Source organism: Sus scrofa, chromosome 5 (genome assembly GCF_054392235.1).
Source record: "Sus scrofa isolate SSC_HxYL_T2T_F1_AM1 chromosome 5, Sscrofa_HxYL_maternal_Yorkshire_Landrace_v2.0, whole genome shotgun sequence".
Lineage (NCBI taxonomy): Eukaryota > Metazoa > Chordata > Mammalia > Artiodactyla > Suidae > Sus > Sus scrofa.
In genome coordinates this window covers 35340363-35363607 of record NC_139387.1, presented here as the reverse complement: position 1 = coordinate 35363607, position 23245 = coordinate 35340363, and the positions used below count along the sequence as shown (strand labels likewise).

General features: G+C 42.8%; 1 protein-coding gene and 1 long non-coding RNA gene across 2 annotated transcripts in view; one reads left to right on the top strand and one right to left on the bottom strand.

Annotated features, from left to right (window-relative positions):
• GRIP1 (glutamate receptor interacting protein 1) overlaps window positions 1-23245 on the top strand; it is a 766103-nt gene that overhangs the window by 57074 nt on the left and 685784 nt on the right. The gene's annotated exons all lie outside the window — the stretch shown is intronic.
• LOC146403325 (uncharacterized) lies at window positions 1942-7795 on the bottom strand. The gene is made up of 2 exons (XR_014803562.1): window positions 4627-7795; window positions 1942-4253 (listed from the first exon to the last, which is right to left on the bottom strand). It is a non-coding gene; the product is annotated as an uncharacterized LOC146403325 (long non-coding RNA).

Genomic DNA, 23245 nt, shown 5'->3' with positions numbered 1-23245 from the left:
AGTGAAATATGCCCTGGCACATTTCTCCTGAGCACATGTTTATATTTCAGCATGAAAGAGCCCCCTAAGCATGCTAAGAATTTATCCAGCGAAGGTTGCAATTTCTCAAGTCCCTTATAAAGTCATTATGGTTGATTTGACCTCTGGGATAATACACATCTCACAGTGCAGAAGAATATCAGTGTACACATTTTTTGATCATGGCAGAACTCTATTTAGACATAATTACTGATGTGTATGAGGGCATGTTTTCATAGCTTTATTTCTCTCTTAGATAATAGGACCTGTGCCCTTCAAAAAGTCATAGCACCTTGGGAGGTGCTATTTTAGTTACATAGTAGAGATTCTCTTGTTCCCACTCTTAATTCGTCACCAGAAGAGGTGAGGCTTTGTTTTCTCGTGTGTTTAATTATTTCACCCTTCACAATGTAAGGAAATCTTCTGGGAAAATACCACATACTTTTCAACTTTTTAGACCAAAAACATTCCATGTAATTTGATGCCTTTTTTGGGGGGGGATGACTCAAGGGTCATTCATTACTGACTACAGCTTTTCCCAAATTGGTGTCAGCAGAACAGTTATCCACTGCATATCAATAGGTATCTAAGAAAAACAATGCTCTGTGATTAAATAAATTGAGTAAATACTGGGTAAATAAAATAAGTCTCTTTCTTTTCTTTTTCTTTTTTTTTGCAGATCCACTTAGAGCCTTTATCCTGTTCATGTATATTTTAGGTTTCCAAGGAGAGTTAGAGAATGGAGTTTTTCTCAGATATAAGGGTCCAGAGAACCCCCTTTGTGTTAGATTGTTATAGTTCCTGAAGAAAAATCTTTAGAAAATTTGGGGAAAATGCTGCTTTAGTGTGATAAGTCTCTAGGGCTATCTATATATACGGAGTTATTTGCCTCTATATTGAGTAACTGCAACAGCTGCTGAATTTTTTGGTCCGCTTTTAAAATACCATTTCTGTGCCTTCTTCGTTTTTACCATTTCCGGTTGTCACTCTGAGTGTTTTGGCCTCTCCTAAAGGCCTGATACCCTCCCCTCACCCCACCTCCGTTATGATTGGCACCCGTATAATTGATTATTCAGATCAGAATACTTTTGGGGAAGTGAAAAGGAGCTGTTCATACTTATTCAGGGACAAAAGCTATAAGCTCTGACTCTCCAGGGCAAACCAAGATTGTTATGGCTAACACAAAATCAAAACAAATCAACCTAATTAAACAAGAGAGGGGTTTTATCGGCTCATGTAGCTGGAAAATCTCAGCGGCGTGTGGTGTGGCTCGGGTCAGAGTTCTGGCTTTGTTTTCCAGGCTCCACGTGTAGGGTTTACCCGTGCACCCGTCTGCATCACGGTGCGAAGTAATCGTGGTGTTCTCAGGTTGTGCATCTGGTCATCCGCTGCACCGTTTGCCGTCAGAGAAGAGGCGCGTCTTTGCCCAGAATTCTTAGTAGAAATCCCGAGCTTTGTGCTGATTGAACAAACTCCTCAGCCAAGCCCCAGGAACTCCAAGTGCTTATGGGTATGGATGTGAGGCAGCAGTTAGCGTGGAAGGAGATGGGAAACTCTGAGATTGCCATGGTTTTCAGAGACTATCCCTGGAGGTGGGACTCCATCCTATCTGGTGAGAATGGCTACTAACATTGGAGGCGGGGTGGAATGGATGTTGGGGAGAGGTGTTGTCTGCTATACATTGCGCCTTAGTAGTTCCCCCAATCCTGTGAGAGATTTGGTGACCTATTAGCATTTTGTGTAAACTAGTAAGAAGGCTCCAAAGGCCCTCCTGTAACGAATGTGCATGAACACTGAGTTTGTCACATGTGTTTGGACGGTGCAGAGGCTTTTTTGCTTTCTTTCTAATTCTCAGTTGTTTTCCAGGTACTTGAGGCCAAATAGCAGAGCTGTAGATAGATGGAGTACTGAAGAAAGATTTGGTCGGTAAATTACTGAGAAAATATTAAGAATACATCCCCTAATCGGATTGGTTTTGACGGTTTTATTATACGTGTAATGTATTTTCATCACTAAAAATACCGAAAAGATATATAAGCAATTTGAGGATAATAAAAACCATATGTAATCCCATTGCCCTGACATGGATAAGCAATGAGATCCTGCTGTATAGCACTGGGAACTATATCTAGTCACTTATGATGGAGCACGATGGAGGATAATGGGAGAAAAAGAATGTATCACTTTGCTGTATAGTAGAAAATTGACATAACATAGAAAAAAAAAACGAGAATAATTTTTGACCTCTATTTGAAATAAAAATGCCCCCCCCCCCCCTTTTTGGCTGTGCCCATGGCATGTGGACGTTCCTAGGCCAGGGATCAAACCTGAGCCACAGGGATGACCCAAGCCTTGGTAGCGACAACATTGGATCCTTAACCTCTAGGCCGCCTGGGGACTCCCAAAATGCCTGTTTTTATATCAGCATTTGTTTGTGGAAATGGAAAGTCTGCTCTGTCTTTGAACATCAGAAAAAGCAATATTTATTCCGTGCTGCACCTGATATTTTCTTTCCCCAAGAAATGTTACCCAAATTACATGATGTAGTAATTTATAATGTTACCCGACTAATGCTTTAGCTACCTGTTTTCCCTTCTAAGAAATGTAGATTGAAAAATAATAGGTTTTCTCACAAAGGTGAAAATGTTTTTCTTAGACATAAATTATTTTCTCTTTACAAAGCTGTTAAAGGTATTCAGCATATCTCAAAGGAAAATTGTTTTCCAGAATGACTGTTTCGAGACATACATTTCTTCATCATTCTGTCAGAGCCCTGTAATGAATTTGATGCAGATTTCTTTCGGAGATGCTTATCTTTCAGTCCTAAATGTAGAGGGACATGCTGGGAGTGGCACGTCTGTGACTGTGGGGGCCTTGGGGGGATGTTGAGAAGGGACTGGTATGGCTGGCAAGGCAGTGGAGTCTGTGATAAGAGTATCATCACAGCCCCGTCTGGCCCCTAGTCCTGCTCCTACTCCTTTATCTTACAATCTTTGAGTCTCAGCATCCTCTCTGCAAAATGGGGATAATGCCATTTACACTTCAAGGATTGTTAACGGGAATTAGGTAAATCATGGCACGTAAAGCTCTTGTCCCTTTGCTAGGGACTTAGTAAATAGGTTATTGCTCTTAACGGGCAGGTCGCAGGTGAGAGAAGTTGGAAGGCATTTTGGAGGTCTTCTGGTCCAGCCTCCTACAATGCAAAAATCTGTTCTGGAACACTCCTGATTGATGGGTCCTCAGGCTCTCATTAAATAACCTAGGGAACCCTGCTGCCTCGGAAGATGCCTGCACCTGTTGTAGGTCAGCTCTAATTCTTAGTGAAAACAATACAGGTTTTTCTGGGTAGTTGACAGAATATTTTCACATCCATTATTTTAGTTGATCTGTGTGGTATAATCTATAAAGTTGGTGATGCTTTTAGGAAGCCTTTCTTTCCATTGAATCCACACCTGCTCTCCTGTAACATGTACTTATTGATCTGTAGAACTTCATGGAGCCAGTTTTATTGTGATCATCTTTCGGATTGGATCCATCCAACAACTATTTATGCCAGCAGCTGCCATGCCAGGCACTTACCTAGGCAGTTGAGACACAGCTGCGAGAGTACAACAGTCTCGTCCCCACCTTCCTGGAATAGTCTAGTGTAGGGTCTCCAGCTATAGGCTTTAGGTCAAATCCAGCCCGTTGCCTGTTTTTGTAAGTAAAGTTTTATTGAAACACAACCGTGCTCATTCTTTTACATGTCGTCTCTGGCTGCTTTTGTGCTACAACAGCACAGCTGAGTAGCTGAAACAGAGACCCTCTAGCCTAAACTATTTACTTTCTGGCAGAAAGAACAATTTTTCTGACAGAAAAATTTTGCTGATTCCTGGTCTGGTGGAAGGGTAGAAATTAAATTCTTGCATGCATCACTAAATACATAATGCATATTTCTATAATGTGGGGGGCTAGGAAAGAGATAACAGGGAGAACCTAATTTAGGACGGGCAGTAAGTGCTCCTTAGAAAGTGACACTTGGCTCCCATCGTGGCTTAGCAGTTAGCAAACCTGACTAGCATCCATGAGGACACGGGTTCGATTCCTGGCCTCGCTCAGTGGATTAAGGGATCTAGTGTTGCCGTGAGCTGTGGTGTAGGTCACAGATGCGGCTCGGATCCCTTGTTGTTGTGGCTATACCACAGGCCAGCGGCTACAGTTCCTATTGGATCTCTAGCCTGGGAACCTCCATATGCCTCGGGTGTGGCCCTAAAAAGACAAAAAGTCTAGAAGTGACACTTAAACTCTGAAGGATAAAAAAGAGCTAGAAGATTATGAGGTGTGAGGAGCATAGGCAGAGGGACCACGTGTATGAAGACCTGAGGAAGGAAGAGGGATTGGTATATTTAAAGAACTGAAAGAGGCCAGTGTGGCTGGAGCCAAGCGAGGGGCAAAGGTGGGTGGTTTGAGGTTCAGCTGGAGAGCTGGGCAGGGGCCAGGTCAGGCAGGGCCATCGGAGCATACTATTCTTTCCCTAAGGGTGCCGGGACATCATGGAAAGGTTTCAAATAGATTTGCATTTTATTTATTTACTTATTTTTAAAAAATTTTTGGTCTTTTTAGGGCCACACCCATGCAGCATATGGAAGTTCCCAGGCTAGGGGTTGGCCTACGCCACAGCCACAGCAACGTGGGATCTGAACTATGTCTGGAACCTACACCACAGCTCATGGCAATGCTGGATCCTTAACCCACTGAGCGAGGCCACGGATCGAACCTGCATCTTCATGGATACTAGTAGGTTTGTTAGCAGTGAGCCTTGACAGGACTCTTAGATTTGCATTTTAAAGCAGTTACATGGAGATGGAGAGAGGTGGTTGGGTTTGCTATTTGGTGGACCAGTTGCATTGGTGGGTGAATAAAGGGGCTAAGGAACTGGAATGATACCCAGTCATCTAATTTAAGCACCTGGGTGAATGAAGTTGCCATGTATGAGATGGAGAATCCTGGAGGGGAAGCAGGTTTGGTGGGAGATGATGATGATTTGAGTTTGGGAGAAGTTTAGGTTGAGATGCCAATGAGATCTCTCTAAGTAGGAATGTCAAGAAGACGACTGGGTATGCAGATATGGAGCTTAGTGGAAAGACAGAGTGGTCATTATGGTTTGGAAGCCGCCAGCATTTGAGGTTCTTCAAAGCCATGTTAGTGGTGAGGTTGCCCAGGGATGTGCATGCAGGGAGGAGAGTGCCAGGCTCAAGTCCCAGGGACATTGATCTCAACAGCTTGGGTGGAGGAGGGGGGGCCTCCAGTAGACACTGAGGAGGAGCAGCCAGGGGAGCAGGAAGCCACCCAGGAGAATCGGCATCCTGCTGCTAAGCAGAGAGAGCCTTTCCAGAAGGAGGGCTGCTTTCCTGTGCCCTGGGCTGCTGCTGATTTGGGGCCAAGACTGAAGAGCTCTGAAAACCTTAGCAAGAGCCGACTCAGCTGAATGGTGAGGACAGAAGCAGATTAGGATAGGTTGAGAGGTAAATGAGTGGGAAGTGAGGATAAGGGACTTTTTTTTTTTTTCAAGTTGTTAGCTGTAAAGGATGGGAAAGAGGAGGCAGCTGCTAAAGGGGAGGGGTGCAGAGAAGAAGCTGTATTGGTTTTTAAGATATTGCGCCTCAATGGGAAGAAAAGGGTAGGGTGGGCGGAGTGAAGACACGGCAGAGTAACGAGTAGTAGATGAAGCCTCTGCTATTCCTTAGTGGTGGTGGGGAACCTGAGCCTCCAAGGAAGGCCTGGCTTTCCATAGGAGGGATACTCTCTCCATCCTAACAGAAGGGAGGGGGGGCGGCCAGGCTGGATGTGGGTACCGCGCAGTAGGTTTTCCCAGATGCTGGCAGGAAGTTGTGGGAATGTCCACGGTGGCTTCTTTTTGCTCCGTGAAGTATGAAACCAGATCATCTGCTGAAAATAGGAAGGAGCAGATATCCGGAAGGAAATAACCAGCACACGCAGAACACGCGGCATTTGTTGCTGAGGCCAGGAGGGCATGTTCATCAGGGAAAGCAAGTAGGGTGACTGGTGGATTGAGTGTGACGGTTATAGCTTTATTGTGAACGCACCTCTGGTTTTGTGGTTGTCCCGCAGGTGAGCTCAGATACTTGAACTTGTGGACTGAGAAGCCCGCAGGTTGGTTAGATGGAGGGTGAGATGGGAGGGCGAAGGGCAGGATGAGTAATGGGGTCTCCCCTGGCGTTATCGTAGTGATGGACTATGGAATCTGAGTTGGATGAGGAGGATAGTGAACTCAGGAGAGGGGTCTTGGATAGGGACAAGGATCAGTGGATTGAAGATGCCTCAAACACTCATGCACACATATGCACTAGTGCGCGCGCGCGCGCACACACACACACACACACACACACACACACACACACACACACACATTGTACTGGCACTTGAGCTCCCAACCTAGAAGAATAGTAGACTCTAGGCAGATAGTAAGATATCTGGTTTATTGACTTCAATGTTGGTATCTAGGAAGTGGTTACTGAAGTTGAGAAAGTCAAGGAATTGAGATACCAGTGTATGAGGTCACACAGGATGAGAAAAGGATTTATGGTGAGATAAGACCTTAAAAAAGTCTTGTTGCCTCTATGATTTCAGGAGTCCTTAAGTCTTCAGTGAAGGAGGTGCGTTGATAGAAGAAACGAAGACAGGGAAATCGGTCTGTAGCTTAGAGGAATAGTGATCTAGAAGTGGCCTTGGGAGAGCAGCCTCCCAGTCCTGGCCCTTGATACAGTCTAGGAGGCTAGGCAGGTGCAGCAGACCTGGAAATGGCCAGGTTTCAGTTCAGATAAGAAGGTCAAGGCAAGGAAATGAAAATGGCTGTTCAGAAAAGAGGCTGAGGGTATGGGCAGTTCGTGGTCTCTGGATTTCCAGAGGCCAGTTGAGGGTGTAGGAGGGTGGGAAGAGTGACCACTGACAGAGTTGGGTACCTGGGGAGATGATGTCCTGCCATGGTGGTCTGTGCCATTAGTGCCCAGGGAACCATGCCTCCTTTTATCATTTCCTTATGTAATCCTTTCCCTTGAATTTGATCTGAGTCTGTGACTTGCTTTAACCAGTAGAACATGGCATGAGTGAGGCAGTGCTGGTTCTAGGCCTAAGCTTTTACTCTCGTGAAAGCCCTAAGATGCCATTAAAGGACTCTGGCAGAGTTCCTGTCGTGGCTCAGTGGTTAACGAATATGACTAGGAACCATGAGGTTGTGGGTTCGATCCCTGGCCTCGCTCAGTGGGTTAAGGATCCGGTGTTGCTGTGAGCTGTGGTGTAGGTTGCAGACACAGCTTGGATCCAGCATTGCTGTGGCTCTGGCGTAGGCTGGCAGCTGCAGCTCCGATGAGACCCCAGCCTGGGAACCTCCATATGCCGCAGGTGTGGCCCTAGAAAAGACAAAAAGACCTAAATAAATAAATAAACAAACAAATAAATTAATTAATAAAATAAAAGGACTGTGGCTTCCCAAGCTTTTACTCTCATGAAAGCCCTAAGATGCCACTAAAGGACTCTGGCTTCCCTGTTGGAGAGACTACATGGAGAGACCACATGGAAAGTCCACATGGAGAGGGAGAACCCTTAATCCTACCTGGATACAGGGGTTGGTGGGGGGATGAGGGAGGAGGGAGAAGCCCAGCCATCAGCGAATCGGCCAGCTGAATGCAGCCCTCCAGTGACCACGAGCAAGATCAACAGAAGAGCTGTTCAGCTAAGCTTAGCTCATATTGTGTAATAATGGAAAAAAAAAAAAAAAGATGATTTTAGCTCCTAAGACCCCTTGGACTGGTCTGTTAGCAGCAGCAGCAGCAGCAGCAAACTGACGTGTTATTTGAGTACAGAAGCTTGCATTTAGGAAATAAGTGAGGAAAGGAGAGCGTGTACAGTGTCCAGATGGATTTGGTTTTGGTGTCCCCCTAGAAGCTCGTGGGCCCTCGGACATGACATAGTTCAGTTGTGTCCTGGACCAAAGCTCAGGAATTATGGTGTTGGGGCTTTATGCTCCCTGTTTCATCCCTCGGCTCTTGTTGGCAGGTTGGCTGTGATGAAGAGGTGAACACACCACCACTGGTCTGTTCTAGCCCAGGTTTTTCTTCTGCTTAATATTTTCAGTCCCTTAACCTATCTGGTTTTAATACTCTGTGTGTGTCCTTCCTATCGCATTCCCCAGGTATATCCTAGCCTGTCAATGGATTTCTTAACTACGACATCCATAACTGAAGTCAATTCCTGGTGTGGTTATAGCTTTCATAACAGAAAAGAACTGTAGCATTTTTTGCTTTAGGGACTTTTCTTTTAAAATGTAATTTCAGATTGCTTTAGCTATTTGGGGGCTGCTGTAACATGTTGACTCATATTTAGCTTGAAGGCAACTAAAACCCTTGTATTGTCTTTTTTTTTTTTTTTCCCCTCAACACAAATGGCTATTCAGTCACATCCTATACTTACGCAGTCAAATTTTTGAACCTAGGAATGGAGGATTAAATTAAATTAATGGAGGATTAATTTGCTATGTTTTTGGCTCATTCATTTAATCTGTGGTTACTATTTTGAACCCTGTTTTTTTCTTTTATATTACCTGTACTCTTAGCTTTGCATTATCCACAAGCCTATACATATATATATATAAATGTAAATACATATCTCAGTCTGAATAACTCATGAAACCTATGGAAAAGGAAGGTTTGGAGACAGCGCTGGTCCACCTAGGAAAAGCTCGTCCAGGTAGACACCTTTGAGGTGGAGACTGAGTCTGCCCCTTGCATGCGATGTGTCTCTCCCTTTAGTAAAAGCTCCATGTGGAGGTTGTTAGTCCAAAGAAACCCTCCTCTCTGTGGGTTTCATCAGAACTGTTGAAATTCTTTTCTAAGTGGTGGATCCTGATGTTTACTCCTCAACTAGAATTTCATTAGGAGGGACTTAAGTTTAGACTGTACTCTTTCTTAAAAGGAGAGCCCTCGGTTTTCCCCAATTACAGATCTGTCCTGTAGTTGCACATTCAAGAGGCACAGCCTTCTCAGTAGCCTTCCTTGAGTCTGTATTTTTCTTGGCTGAGGCGCAACAAGTTGGAGATACTTTCAGCTGTCGAGGAGCCAAGAAGGATGTTCACACCCTTGATCAGTCCATCTGTGGTCAGTCTTTATCTACAAGCAGGACCATTTGGGGGCCACGTGTAATTCAGCAGGAATCACAAGCTGTTAATGCTTCTAAAGACTCTGTTTCATGTAAAACCATTCTGAGAATGATGGTCGGAAAGAATACCTACTCTTTCTGTGTTAAATTCCAATCCTCAAGAATATAAGACAAAAGCACTGTCTTGACTTTTAACAGCACCAAATACGTCCTTTGGAAGAGCTGTGTGCACACCCTCCTGTCAAAGTTAATTGAAAGAGGAGCGTCTTCCTTCATGTCAGCAAGGCAGGTGAATCCAGGGGCCAGTTACTCCCCAAAAGAAAGCTGAAAGGTTCCCTTTGTCAAAATCTTCCACAATCATATGTACAGTATCAAATAAATTCCTTTTTTTTTTTTTTTTTTTGCTTGATTCTCAAGGGAAACAATTTGTAGCTAATTCAGGCTAGGTTACACAAGAGGAAGCAGTTTTTAAAAATAGAAATCCTGATTAAAGTAACCAGCTGGTAGTTCTCGCTCTTAAAAGTTTTTCGGACCAAAGTCATTGCTATCTGTTTTATGATATAAAACTCTAGAGTCTCGATTGTTTAGGTCCTTGAAACACATGCAAAACTAATTCTTGAGCCACATTTTCTCTCATGTTTGCAGGTTTTTTCCTAGGCCACCTTTTTGTCAAGGTGAAATGACCTTTTTTTTGGAGATGGGACGAGGTCAAGTTCTTTAATTTTTTTCTTTTTTTTTTTGATCACATCTACAGCATGTGGAAATTCCCAGGCTAGGGACTGAATCTGAACTGCAGCTCTGACCTACGCTGCAGCTGTGGCAACCTTGGATTCTTAACCTGCTGTGTCACAGTGGAAACTCCCTAGGATGTTTTAATTTTTTAAATTATTTTTTATTTTTTTATTTTTATTTTTTATTACTCAAATGAATTTATCACATCTGTAGTTGTATAATCATCATAACAATCTGATTTCACAGGATTTCCATCCCACAGCCCAAGCACATCCCCCTACCCCCAAACTGTCTCCTCTAGAGACCATAAGTTTTTCAACGTCTGTGAGTCAGCATCTGCTCTGCAAAGAAGTTGTCTGTCCTTTTCTCAGATTCCACATGTCAGTGAAAGCATTCGATGTTAGTGTCTCATTGTATGGCTGACTTCACTTAGCGTGATAATTTCTAGGTCCATCCGTGTTGCTAAAAATGCTGGTATTTCGTTCATTTTAATGGCTGAGTAATATTCCATTGTGTATATGTACCACATCTTCTGGATCCACTCCTCCATTGATGGACATTTAGGTTATTTCCATGTCTTGGCTATTGTAAATAGAGCTGCAGTGAACATAGGAATTCATGTGTCTTTGCGAGTCATGATTTTCTCTGGATAGATGCCCAGGAGTGGGATTGCTGGATCAAATGGTAATTCTATGTTTAGTTTTCTGAGGAATCTCCATACTGTTGTCCACAGTGGTTGCACCAAATTGCAATCCCACCAGCAGTGTAAGATGGTTACCTTTTCTCCACACCCTCTCGAGCACTTATTGTTTGTAGACTTTTTGATGATGGCCATCCTGGCTGGTGTAAGGTGGTACCTCACCGTGGTTTTGATTTGTGTTTCTCCAAGAATGAGTGATGTGGAACATCTTTTCATGTGTTTCTTGGCCATCTGTATGTCTTCTTTGGAGAATTGTCTGTTTAGAGCTTCTGTCCATTTTTTGATGGGGTTGTTTGTTTTTTTGGTATGGAGCTACAGAAAGTGTTTATAAATTTTGGAGATTAATCCCTTGTCAGTTGATTCACTTGCAAAGATTTTCTCCCACTCTGTGGGTTGTCTTTTCGTTTTGTTTAGGGTTTCCTTTGCTGTGCAGAAACTTTGAAGTTTGATTAGGTCCCATTTGTTTATTTTTGTTTTTACTGTCAATACTCTAAGAGGTGGATCTGAGAAGATGTTGCTGTCGTTTATGTCAGAGAGTGTTTGGCCTATGTTTTCCTCTAAGAGTTTTATCGTGTCTGGTCTTATATCTAGGTCTTTAATCCATTTGGAATTTATTTTTGTGTATGGTGTTAGGGAGTGTTCTAATTTCATTCTTTTCCATGTAGCTGTCCAGTTTTCCCAGCACCACTTATTGAACAAGCTGTCCTTTCTCCATTGTATATTCTTGCCTCCTTTGTCATAGAGTAGTTGGCTGTAGGTGCGTGGGTTTAATTCTGTGCTTTCTATAGGATGTTTAATTATTAATGACAAAGTTAACAGCCTCTGTAGTTTCTTGAGCACTTACTATTTGTTTTGTTTTTGGTTTTTTTGGCCCTGCCCACAGCATGTGAAAATTCTTGGGCCAGGGATTGAACCCTTGCCATAGCAGTGACCCAAGCCACTGCAGTGACAACACTGAACCCTTAACCCTCTGAACCACCAGGGAACTCCAAGCACTGACTATTTGAACAGTAGCTTGGCTCTATCACTCTGTAGATGTTATGTATGTTATTTCACACTTATCCCTGTAAGAGGTTGGTATTATCGTTTTCATTTTACAGGTGAGAAAATTGAGGCCTAGGATGTGAAGTAACTTGTTCAAGGTCACACAGCTAGTAGGTTGTAGTGCTGGAGTTAAGATCCCATCCTCTCTACCTCCTGAGTTTGGACTTATAACCACTGTGCCAAACTGCTGTTTTATCTGCTCTGATTTGATGTGTCTTTTATTGTACATTAAATCAAATTCCTTTTTGAAAGTAAGCAGAATGTAAATAATAATGTATTGAGTGGCCTTCTGTTAAAATGAATTTCTAGACTTATTTTTGGAAGTCTTTAATATAAATCTTTATATGCAATATGGTGAATAAACTTGAGACTTGCTTATCTAAACTCCACATTTTTTTCCCCTAAAGATTTTGCTATTTCTGCCGATTTTATTTTACTTTTTACAAGTTCATTTTTTATATGTGTAAAGCTGTGCTCAGAGCATTAATGAGGGGGTGGGACAGCTACACATATGAAGAGGCAGTGGATGTTGTCAGCATTTAGTCTGGCAGTATCTTTTCAATGAATATAGAAGGATTTGATGATATTTTATCATTTGTCAAAAAGAAGTTTATTTTATTTTAGTCTTTTTGCCTTTTCTAGGGCCGCTCCCGCGGCACATGGAGGTTCCCAGGCTAGGGGTCGAATCAGAGCTGTAGACAAGGGCCTACACCAGAGCCACAGCAATGCCAGATCCAAGCCGCATCTGCAACCTACACCACAGCTCACGGCAACGCCACATCCTTAACCCACTGAGCAAGGCCAGGGATTGAACCCACAACCTCATGGTTCCTAGTCAGATTCGTTAACCACTGCGCCACGACGGGAACTCCAAAAAGAAGTTTAAATACATGCATGTTATCCTATGTCACGGAAGCCTTTAACATGATTGATTCCTTCTGAAGTTGTATACTATGCAGATGTTTTATTCATGCATTGTTATTTCTGCAAAAACTCTGTGGGTTCCTGTTTCATTTTCCCTGGCCGAATACGCCATGATTTAGGTTTTTTGTTGTTGTTAAACTTATGTTTATATAGGCAGTGTTATTTCTGAGATGTTAATGCACATGGTAGGGTTGGAACATAGCCGTTGGTAAAAGTTAATGATTGTTGACTGCAGTTAAATCCCCATGAGTTTAGATTATAGATTTCAAAGGCATCGATGGTGTAAGAAAATTCTATCTTTGATTTAACGTGGCAAAACTGCTGTCATACCGTGTGACCCTAATTTTCCCGCAGTGGCAGGGATGTTGGTGGGGAAGGCATCGGAAGGAAAAGATGTGACTGTGGATAGTAAAAAGAAGAGAAAGGGATGCAGAATGACTGCATCTGTCTCATAAACGTTTAGTCACTATATATTGATGAAAATAACTACATGTCTAAGTTTGGACACCAGTATCCTCTTTGCTCGTGTTTCATTTTCCTCACTCTTTTTTTTGGAGGGAGGGGTACCTCTTTGCGTTACTTTCTGCCCCATCAGAAATCCAATAAATTGGAGTTCCTGTCGTGGCGCAGTGGTTAACGAATCTAAGAACCATGAGGCTGCAGGTTCGATCCCTGGCCTTGCTCAGTGGGATAAGGATCTGGCATTGCCGTGAGCTGTGGTGTAGGTTGCAGATGCGGCTCAGATCCCGCGTTGCTGTGGCTGTGGCATAAGCTGGCGGCTACAGCTCCAATTAGACCCCTAGCCTGGGAACCTTCATGTGCTGCAGGAGCGGCCCTAGAAAAGGCAAAAAGACGAAAGAAAGAAAGAAAGGAAGGAAGGAAGGAAGGAAGGAAAGAAAGAAAGAAAGAAAGAAAGAAAGAAAGAAAGAAAGAAAGAAAGAAAGAAAGAAAGAAAGAGAGAGAGAAAGAAAGAAAGAAAGAAAGAAAGAAATCCAATAAATTATTAAAAATTATGAAAGGTGAAAATGGGTTTTCTCCTGATCACACATATATTGGATAGTACTTTTCTGAATAGATGCCGAGGAGATTCCTCTTCCTTTCCCATGTGAGTCTTGTTGCCCTGAATTTTGGCAGATGACGGCATACCTTGGAAATATTGTGTATTCAGTTGCAAACCACAATAGTCAAGTGAATATTGCAATAAAGTGAGTCACATGAATTTTTTTGGTTTCCCAGTGCATATAAAAGTTACACTACATGGTAGTCTGTAAAGTGCGTAAAATATTATGTCTAAAAAATGTGTATACCTTAATTTAAAAACACTTCATTGCTTAAAAAAAAAATGCTGTCATCTGAACTTTTGGTGAGTTGTAATCTTTTTTTTTTTTTTTTTTCGCCAGTGAAGGGTTCTGTTTTGATATTGATGGGTGCTGATTGATCAGGGTGCTGGTGGCTGAAGATTGGGCTGGCTGTGTGGCAGTTTCTTAAAACAAGACAACAGTGACATTTACTGCATTGATTGACTCATCCTTTCATGAATGATGACTTCTCTGTAGCATGCAATGCTGTTTGATGGCATTTTACCTCCAGTAGAACTTCTTTCACAAATGGAGTCAGTCCTCTCAAACTCTGCCACTGCTTTATGAACTACGTTTATGTAATAGATTAATTTTCTGTTGTCATTTCAACAATCTTCACAGCATCTTCACCAAGAGTAGATTTTATCCCAAGAACCACTTTCTTTGCTCATCTGTAAAGCTGCTCTTCACTTGTGAAAGTTTTATCATAAGATTGTGGTGAGTGACCCACACCTGTGGCTTCCACTTCTAATTCTAGTTCTTTTGCTGTTTCCACCACATCTGTAGTTACTTCCTCCACTGAGATTTTGAATCCCTCAAAGTTATCCAGGAGAATTGTAATCACCCTCTGCCAAAGTCCTATAAGTGTCGTTATTTTGACCTCTTCCCATGAGTCAGGAATGATCTTAATGGCATCTAGAATGGTGAATCCTTTCTAGAACGTTTTCAATTGACTTTGCCCAGATCCATCAGAGGAATCACTGTCTAGGCAGCTATAGCCTTATGAAATATATTTCTTAAATAATAAGACTTTCAAGTTGAAATCACTCCTTGATCCATGGCTGCAGAATGGTTTCTGTGTTAGCAGCCATGAAAACAACATTGATCTCATCATCCACTCCCATCAGAGCTCTTGGGTGACCAGGTATTTTATCAGGGAGCAATCATATTTTGAAAGAAATCTTTTTTTCTGAGCAGCACGTCTTAACAGTGGGCTTAAAATATTCAGTAAAACATGTTGTCAACCAATGTACTGTCATCCAGGCCTTGTTGTTCCATTTATGGAGCTCAGGCAGAGTAGATTTAGTAGAATTCTTAAGGGCTCTGTTATTTTCTCAATAGTAAGTGAGCATTGGCTTAAACTTCACATCACTTGCTGCATCTCCTAACAAGGGAGTCAGCCTGTCTTTTGAAGCCCCCCCCCCACCCTTTTTGGTCTTTTTGCCTTTTCTAGGGTCACACTAGTGGCATGTGGAGGTTCCCAGGCTAGGGGTCGAATTGGAGCTGTAGCCACCAGCCTACGCCAGAGCCACAGCAACTTTGGAAACGAGATGTGTCTGCGACCTACACCACAGCTCATGGCAATGCCAGATCCTTAACCCACTGAGCAAGGCCAGGGATCGAACCTGCAACCTTGTGGTTCCTAGTCGGATTCGTTAAAACCACTGTGCCACGACGGGAACTCCCTGTCTTTTGAAGCTTTAAAGCCAGGCATTGACTTCTCCTCTGTAGCTATGAAAATGCTAGGTGGCATCTTTTTCCAATATAAGGCTGTTTCATCTACATTGAAAGATCATTGTTTAGCATAGCCGCCCTCACTAATCATCTTAGCTAGAACTTCTGGATAACTTGCTGCAGCTTCTGCATCAGCACTTGCAGTTTCACCTTGAACTTTTATGTTATGGAGACAACTTTTCCTTAAACCTCATGAACCGTCCTCTACTAGCTCCAAACTTTTCTTGTGCAGCTTCCTCACCTCTCTCAGACTTCCTAGATTTGAAGAGAGTTAGGGTTTTGATCTGGATTAGGGAATGTTGTGGCTTCAGGGAATGTTGGGGCTGGTTTGATCTTCTATCCAGACCATTACAACTTTCTCCGTATCTGCAATGAGGCTGTTTTGCTTTCTTATCATTCACATGTTCACTGGGGTAGCATCTTTAATTTCCTTCAAGAGCTTCTTTTTCACATTCACAGCTTGGCTAACTGTTTGGCACAAGAGTGGGCTTTCAGCCCATCTCACCTTTCGCCATCTCACCTTTCACTTGAGCACTTAGAGGACATTGTAGGGTTGTTAATTTTCCTGATTTCAATATTGTTGTGTCTCGGGGAATAGGGAGGCTCCAGGAGATGGAGAGAGATGGGGGGATGGTTGGTGGGTGGAACAGTCAGAACACCCACAGCCTTTATGGACTAAGCCATCTTACACGGGTGCAGTATATGGTCCCCCAAACAACGAAAATAGTAACATAAAGATCACTGATCAGAGGTCGCCGCAGCATTTATCATAATAATGAAAACGTTTGAGATATTGCGAAGGTCCCCAGAATAGGACACAGAGACATAAGGTGAGCACATGTTGGAAAAATGGTGCTGATAGACATGCTTGATGCAGGGTTGCCACAAACCTTCAGTTGGTAGAAGAGCTCAGTGACACATCATATGCCTGTAATTGTAGTGAACACTGGTACCGCGTCCTTTCTACTTCGTATGTGTGAGACACCAGGAAGAAAATCAAAATCACCTACTTAGTAATTTAAGGTTTTTTTGCCCTCTCCCCACCTATCCCATGCATGCTCTCCCTATGGGCTGTATTTCCCATTAGGGACATTCCAAGGAAACTAAAAAGGTGAGCACTGCGGGCCCTGACCTCATCCTAGCTCTGGATTCCTAGGAACTAGAGGAAACATGCCCCTTGCATGTACTTGCCTCTGCAAACCGAGGCAACAGATTGTTTTCATGAAGTTTGTCATGGTCAACGGGAAAACACACACACACACACATACACACACACACACACACACCAACTCTTGCGGTTTACTTGTTCCTTATCTTTGCTTTGGACCAAATTATTTCCTTTCTTTGGAGCCTGCTCTCTTCCAAGTCTTTAGATTTGTGCCAACCAGCAGCCTCTTAGATGAACCCCAATGTCTCCCATGACAGTGTGGCTTTTTTTTTTTTTTTTTTTTAATGTTGGTGCCTGTATGACTAGACACAAGCCATGGTGGGAAAGTGATTTTTGGCTTGCTTTTGGTGCCTGTATTTTTTCTGACTTGCTTATGGATACCTCTTTCTATTCCTTTTCTCATACATATGTATTCTTGGAGTATCAGGTTATTAGAAAACCTGACACCCTTTCCCTTCATTGAAATGTATTAAAAGTAGTGATGCTACCAAATCCTTATGTTTGGAAAGCCAAGAAACTGGCATGTGGATGTGGGGCTTAGAAGTAGGGGAGATGGAGGCTTAAGGTAGTCACCCCTCACCAGGTGGGTTAGATGACTGGGTTCCCTTCCTGGACTTGCTCCGAAAAATCTTATTAAATGTGACATAAATCACTAGTCTTTACTATTGGCATGCTTTTCAAGGATGCTGCCTTTAGAATTTTCCTTGCTGTGTTTAAATGTTGATCTACAGTTTATTGTGTGGCCATTGCATAATAGTTAAGTTGCATAATCTTTTTGTGTGGCAATGTCCTGAGCTGGGTTCAATAATAGTACTACCTACCTCCCATGGAGGTCAGGAGTATCTTTATCTGGGTCATTGCCTTGGGCAGTGCCTGGTACCCAGTGAGCATTCAGGAAGTGACTGCTGCCATCACACAGCAGCAGCAGCAAAAGATAAAGTTTTGCTCTGGAGTTAGACCTTGGGTTTGAATCCTGGCTCAGCTGTTTCTAGTCCTGAGATCCTGACTTTATTTATATTCCTTTGCTACAAAATTTCTGTACACAGGGTACCTCTCTCAGAAGATTTTCGTAGGGGCAGTTCCTGTTGTTGTTCAGTGGTTACAAACCCGACTAATATCCTTGAGGACATGGGTTCGATCCCTGGCCTCGCTCAGTGGGTTAAGGATCCGGCGTTGCCATGAGCTGTGGTGTAGGTTGCAGATGCGGCTCAGATCCCGTGTTGCTGTGGCTCTGGCGTAGGCCAGTGGCTTCAGCTCTGATTGGACCCCTGGCCTGGGAACCTCCATATGCTGTGGGTGCAGCCCTAAAAAGACAAAAAGTAAAATAAGGGGGAAAAAACTATAACGGCAATGTATACATCTAAGGATAACCTGATCCCCTTGCTGTACAGTGGGAAAATTAAAAAAAAAAAAAAAAAAGTAAAATAAGATAAAGTAAGATTTTTGTGAGGGCTTAAATAAATCATTAATTAAGTGCTTGTAGCACAATGTCTGGCTGATAGTAAGCACTCAGTGAAGTCCAGTAATATTATCGTTGGAGTGAATTTCTGATAATCCCATGCCTTTATATTTTAGGACTTTTCAACCCATGGTGTTTGAGTTGCGAACGGCTCTGTTTATGCGGGCGAAGATGTTATCACCAGACTACTCCCTCTCCACCCTGCAAATTCAGATTAGCTGTAGAAGAAGGGAGGGAAACTTGGTTTCTGAAATGTCTGAGCTTGTTTGCCGAGGTCCTGTTCGACTCAGATGAAGGGAAGAGAGCAGCGTGTGGTTACGCAGCCATTCCAGGTGGGCTGAAGAGTACCTCTCCCCCTCCTGCTTATGACAAGACTGCTGTGGTCAGATGTTCATAAGAAAGTAAAAATTTTTACTTTCATATTTCCTGCTCTCAGTGATGAAAATAAATTGATATTTTATTTGTCTTCTTTTGAAGTTAATGCAACAGAGCTAGCTTTTATGACCTTTAAAAAATGTTCCCATGGTTTCTCTTGAAGACAGCTTTTCCCCATTGCTTTTAATCCTTTGATAATACATTAAATTCATCTCCCTTTCTGGCATGCACACATTTCAAATGTTTGTCCCTGACTCTGTCCTATCTTAGATAAACCTTGACCAAATTAGTCAAAAACTCTATATTTATTCAGTTTTCTCAAAACTGAATTTAATTTCCAACTCTATAATGCTTTTTAAAATTCCTTCCCTTTAAGCTTAAAAAAATTATTTGTAGTAGGTTTTGCTGTCACGCAGTGCTTATCATTTAACGCATGGGTTTTCATGTGGTGTCTCAGAAAGGATATTTGCTGCCTCTTTCTGTCTTTCATTTCCATCCAGCGAGCGCATCCTGGGTGGATCACGTTTCAACATATTATATTCTCTGCATAGCCAGACTTGTCGGTTTTGTAACAACAGACTTTTATCTTATTCATGGAGTCCCTTCTAAACTGGGTCCTGGTCCTGTTCTGAGAGATACAGTTGCACCCACTGAACAGTTTCTTAATTTAGTCTAGTTTACTTTGCTGTCCAGGTGATTTTGCAGGTTAAGAATCTTTGACTCTTTCAGCTGCTACATGCTAAGTGTGCCTGTTACACCCGGGGCTCGTTTAGTGAGAAGGTCCTCTCCGCAGTGCACTGTGTAACTGACACACCGCGTGTAGCTTGCCTAGTGCTTCTTAGCCAATTGAGACATTTTCCACGTAGCACGGTAGTCATCTCCGAGTAGGGTGAACAGTGGCCACCCAAAGGCCTCAAGTCTTCATTTCAGTGATTTGTAAATGTTTCTCTCTTCAGATAAAGGGCCTGTAGATGTAAGTAAGTTAAGGATGTCAAGATGGGGAGATTACCCTGGATTATCCAAGTGAACCCTCTTTGCCACGATGAGTGTCCTTGTGACAGAGAGCAGAGGGCAATCACACAGAGAGAAGGCGACATGAAGGTGGAGGCAGAGATGAGAACAACACAGTGCAAGCCCTGGAATGGCAGGGCAGCCACTAGCAGCGGGAAGGGGCAGGGTGGCCCTCCAGGATCTCAGCCTCCTGACCCCAGAACTCAGAGGATACAGTTCTGCTGTTTTAGGTTGCCAAGGTTGTAGTAATTTGTTATAGCAGCTTCAGGAAATCTAATACATGTCTCTTCTTCTCTCGATATTTTCATTCCAGCGTAGATGCAGGAAAGAGGGTATAAATGAGAGAGAGGGATGATTTTTTTTGAGATATCAGTCTTTATTATAGACTCAGTGGTATGGAACTGCATATGCAGCAAGTTAATTGGACTCATACTGCTGTAAAAAAAAATCGTAATTTAAGTGTAGTATCTTTTTCTTTTGTCAGCAGTGGCTTGCCACTTAGAAGGTGAAACTGTTCAGGCATGTGGTATTGCATGTTAGGGGCAGGAAGGAGGAGGGAGAGGAGGAAAAGAGGGTGAGATGGATGGTACATCAGTTTCTGAAAGATGGTGTTTCCACTTATATTTTGCTTTTCTTTTAAGTTGTATGTTTAGGATTGTAGCCCATTTCCTTAAGGGGGCAGGAAGGCAGGGGCTGCCTCTCTAGATCACGGCTGCCATGTCCTCCTTGGACATAGTATGCAGAGGGTCCTGTCACCTGCCAGTCCTCTGCCAGGGAGAGTAGAAAGCAAGCAGCAGGGAGAAACCAAGGTGCTGTTGGCCAGGGTGGAGGCCAGAGGGATGACTGCCTTTCTTTCCCAGATACCTTACCCTGATGGCAAAAAGCCAACTCTGATTTAACCTGGACTGGGACAAAGGACTTTTTTCCTTTAGAGGGGTCTCTGGAGTTAAATATTAAAGGAAAAGGAGAGAAAGGAAAGGCAAAAGAAAGTAAGAAGAAAAGAAAAAAAAAAGGGGGGGAAGTGGAAAACCATGATTCTAGTGCAATTCCAAAGGAAAAGGGTCCGTGTAGGTTCTCTTAAAAAAGATTGCATGACTATTTAAATATGGAAAAGAAAATAGGTACACATACTCTGTCTTGAATGAGGAACCCGACTAATCACATATAAGGCTGTTATAATAATCGGAAATAATTGTTTGTGTCCTTAAACTGATTAGAGAATTTTAATTTACTTTGTTGTATGAATTGATTTGTGAAAGAGACCAGTATCATCTCCTCTTTAGCACCTTGGGTGACAGAACCTTTGTGAGGTGGTACGTTTAGGAAGTTTACCAAACTGTGAGATGATGTATGTACGACACCAGGCTTCCCTGTTCCAGTCTGTTCTGTTACTGGCGGGCGGCATTTACCCATTGTTCTGCAGGTATCATCTGTGCCAGTGTCTCCTGTACGTTCTCTGTAATATTTAGGTCAGTGAATTTCAACGTGATTTGCTGATCTAAATGCTTTGCTTCGGGTTGTCTTCGGTTTTTGACAGAGTCTACAATTTCCAGACACGGATTTGAGTAGGAAAAAAGAGTTGTTTTGAATAAGGAGCCCTGCGTGCATTTGTCATTGCTCTAATAATAGTGAAACTACTACGTGTGCTCCAGTTGAGTTTGGATCCAGTGCTGTTCATTTCACACGCGAGACTGGTGGGATGCTCCCCCTCACAGCTCTCTTGATTTGTAACGTGCTACACGTTTTTCTTAGGGTATCTTCCCCTTCCTTATCTCATGTGCAGAAAACTCTCTATCTCGGGTTAAGTTCAGCTTTACTTCACTCTTCTAGCCAGGTAGGCTGTTGTACCAGTGGCTCGCAGGGACAGTGGACCTGCTAGGTGTGACAGGCTGGATTAGCTCATGGAATCCCTGCAGATGGGGTACAGGAGCTGGGATGGCTGGTAGTGTGGAACTTGGGAAAAGGGAAGGGTTTGTCTGAGAGGGAGACAAACTCCAAGGCAGCTTGTATGTGCAGTGGGATGCAGGAGAGATACTAGTGAGTGGAGTCTTTGGGGGCTTGGGAGGGGGGCCGTCAGCTCTGGTCTCTGGTTATCACTTAGGAACGCAAGCCCAGAATTGCTAGAGCGTCTTTTTCAAGAGAAACCACAGAGGGAGTTTTGAGGTAATATCCTGATTATTAAGTTTGGGTAATTAATTAAAAATTCTGAAAAAAAAAACCCAAGCCCCTGAGGATTATATTGTGTGGGCCAAATAAAGCATGTCTGGGTCTGCGAGCCTGTGACCTCTGACCGACACTGATTGAATAGACCGATCGGAGTCCTCCAACCCCAGGGTCTTATGGAAAATATTTATTGCCTCACATCTGCTGCCTCTCTCTCCTCTGTGACTACAGATGTACCGTGATTGTTCCCCCCACCCCTTTCCCTCCTGGAGCCTGTGGATGAGAATTTCGATGGCTCACCAGCCCTCGGTATAATTTATGTTGGGAAATACTGGTGGAGACTTGGCTCTTTTAAAGCAGAGAGCTGAGCTAGAGCAAAATATGAAGAGATAATCAGAACTCATTTCAAAAATCTCTGGTAGGGACAGAGCTAGGAAAAGCAAGGAGAGTAAGAGGGAGAGATATTGGATTAGCCAGGAAGCATTTTTATAGAGATACAGGTTCAGGCAGTGTGACATCAATGCTAAATGAAGACGGTTCCAGAAATATGGGAAGTCTCATTTCTCTCCTCTAGAGTAGAGCGGCCAGATAAAATACAGAACACTCAGTTAAATTTGAATGCCAGATAAACAGCAAATAATGTCTTAGTATAAACATTTCCTCTGCAATATTTTTAAAAATATAAATATGGGAGTTCCTGTCATGGCACAGTGGTTAACAAATCCGACTAAGAACCAGGAGGTTTCGGGTTCGTTCCCTGGCCTTGCTCAGTGGTTTAAGGATCCAGCATTGCTGTGAGCTGTGGTGTAGGTCGCAGACGTGGCTTGGATCCCATGTTGCTATGGCTCTGGCGTAGGCCAGTGGCTACAGCTCCGATTCGACCCCTAGCCTGGGAACCTCCATGTGCCGTGGGAGCGGCTCAAGAAAAAGGCAAAAAGACGAAAAGACAAAAAAAAAAAAAAAAAAAGTATACATATATCAATATATCGATATATATACACCCCCAATATTGCAAAGGTTATGATTATATTAAAACATTCTTGGTTGTTTATATTAAATTCAAATTGAACTTGGCATCTTGTTTTTGTGTCGTTTGTATTTGCTACAGTCGGCAACCCTGTATCACAAACCTGGGCAAAATTCAGGGTCTAGGCCAGAATATCCAGAATTTACCAGCAGAATCTAGTGAAGAATTGTCACAGATTCTTTCAGTAGTTATTTGGATTGATTGTCTGATGCAAAATTGTCCTTATGCACTTGCTGAATTTTAAAATAACCTTTACTAGAATTGCTGCAGGTAAGGAGACTGGCCGATTTATGTGGGTGCAGAGATATCCTGGATGTTTATAGAATACAATTCAGATGTTTGTTCATAATCGATTGAAGACTCTCCAAAGGATGACAGTTTTAAGAATGCTTTGGAGGTTGATAGAAATGACCCGTTAGACATCCTAGCAGATACACAATAATGGAAAGTGATTAGATATTAGCAAAGGCTAATACCTAATTCCTCTTATTTGGCTAGCAAAGAAATAAAGACTTGGGGGGAAATATTGCTAATTCCCACACATTATGTACTCTGTAGAAACATGGTTTTATTTTTATATGAAACTACCATAAGTGACTATATGAATAAATATCGAATATATATGGTATTCTCCTTGCTTCCTTGTATTTACCTCATT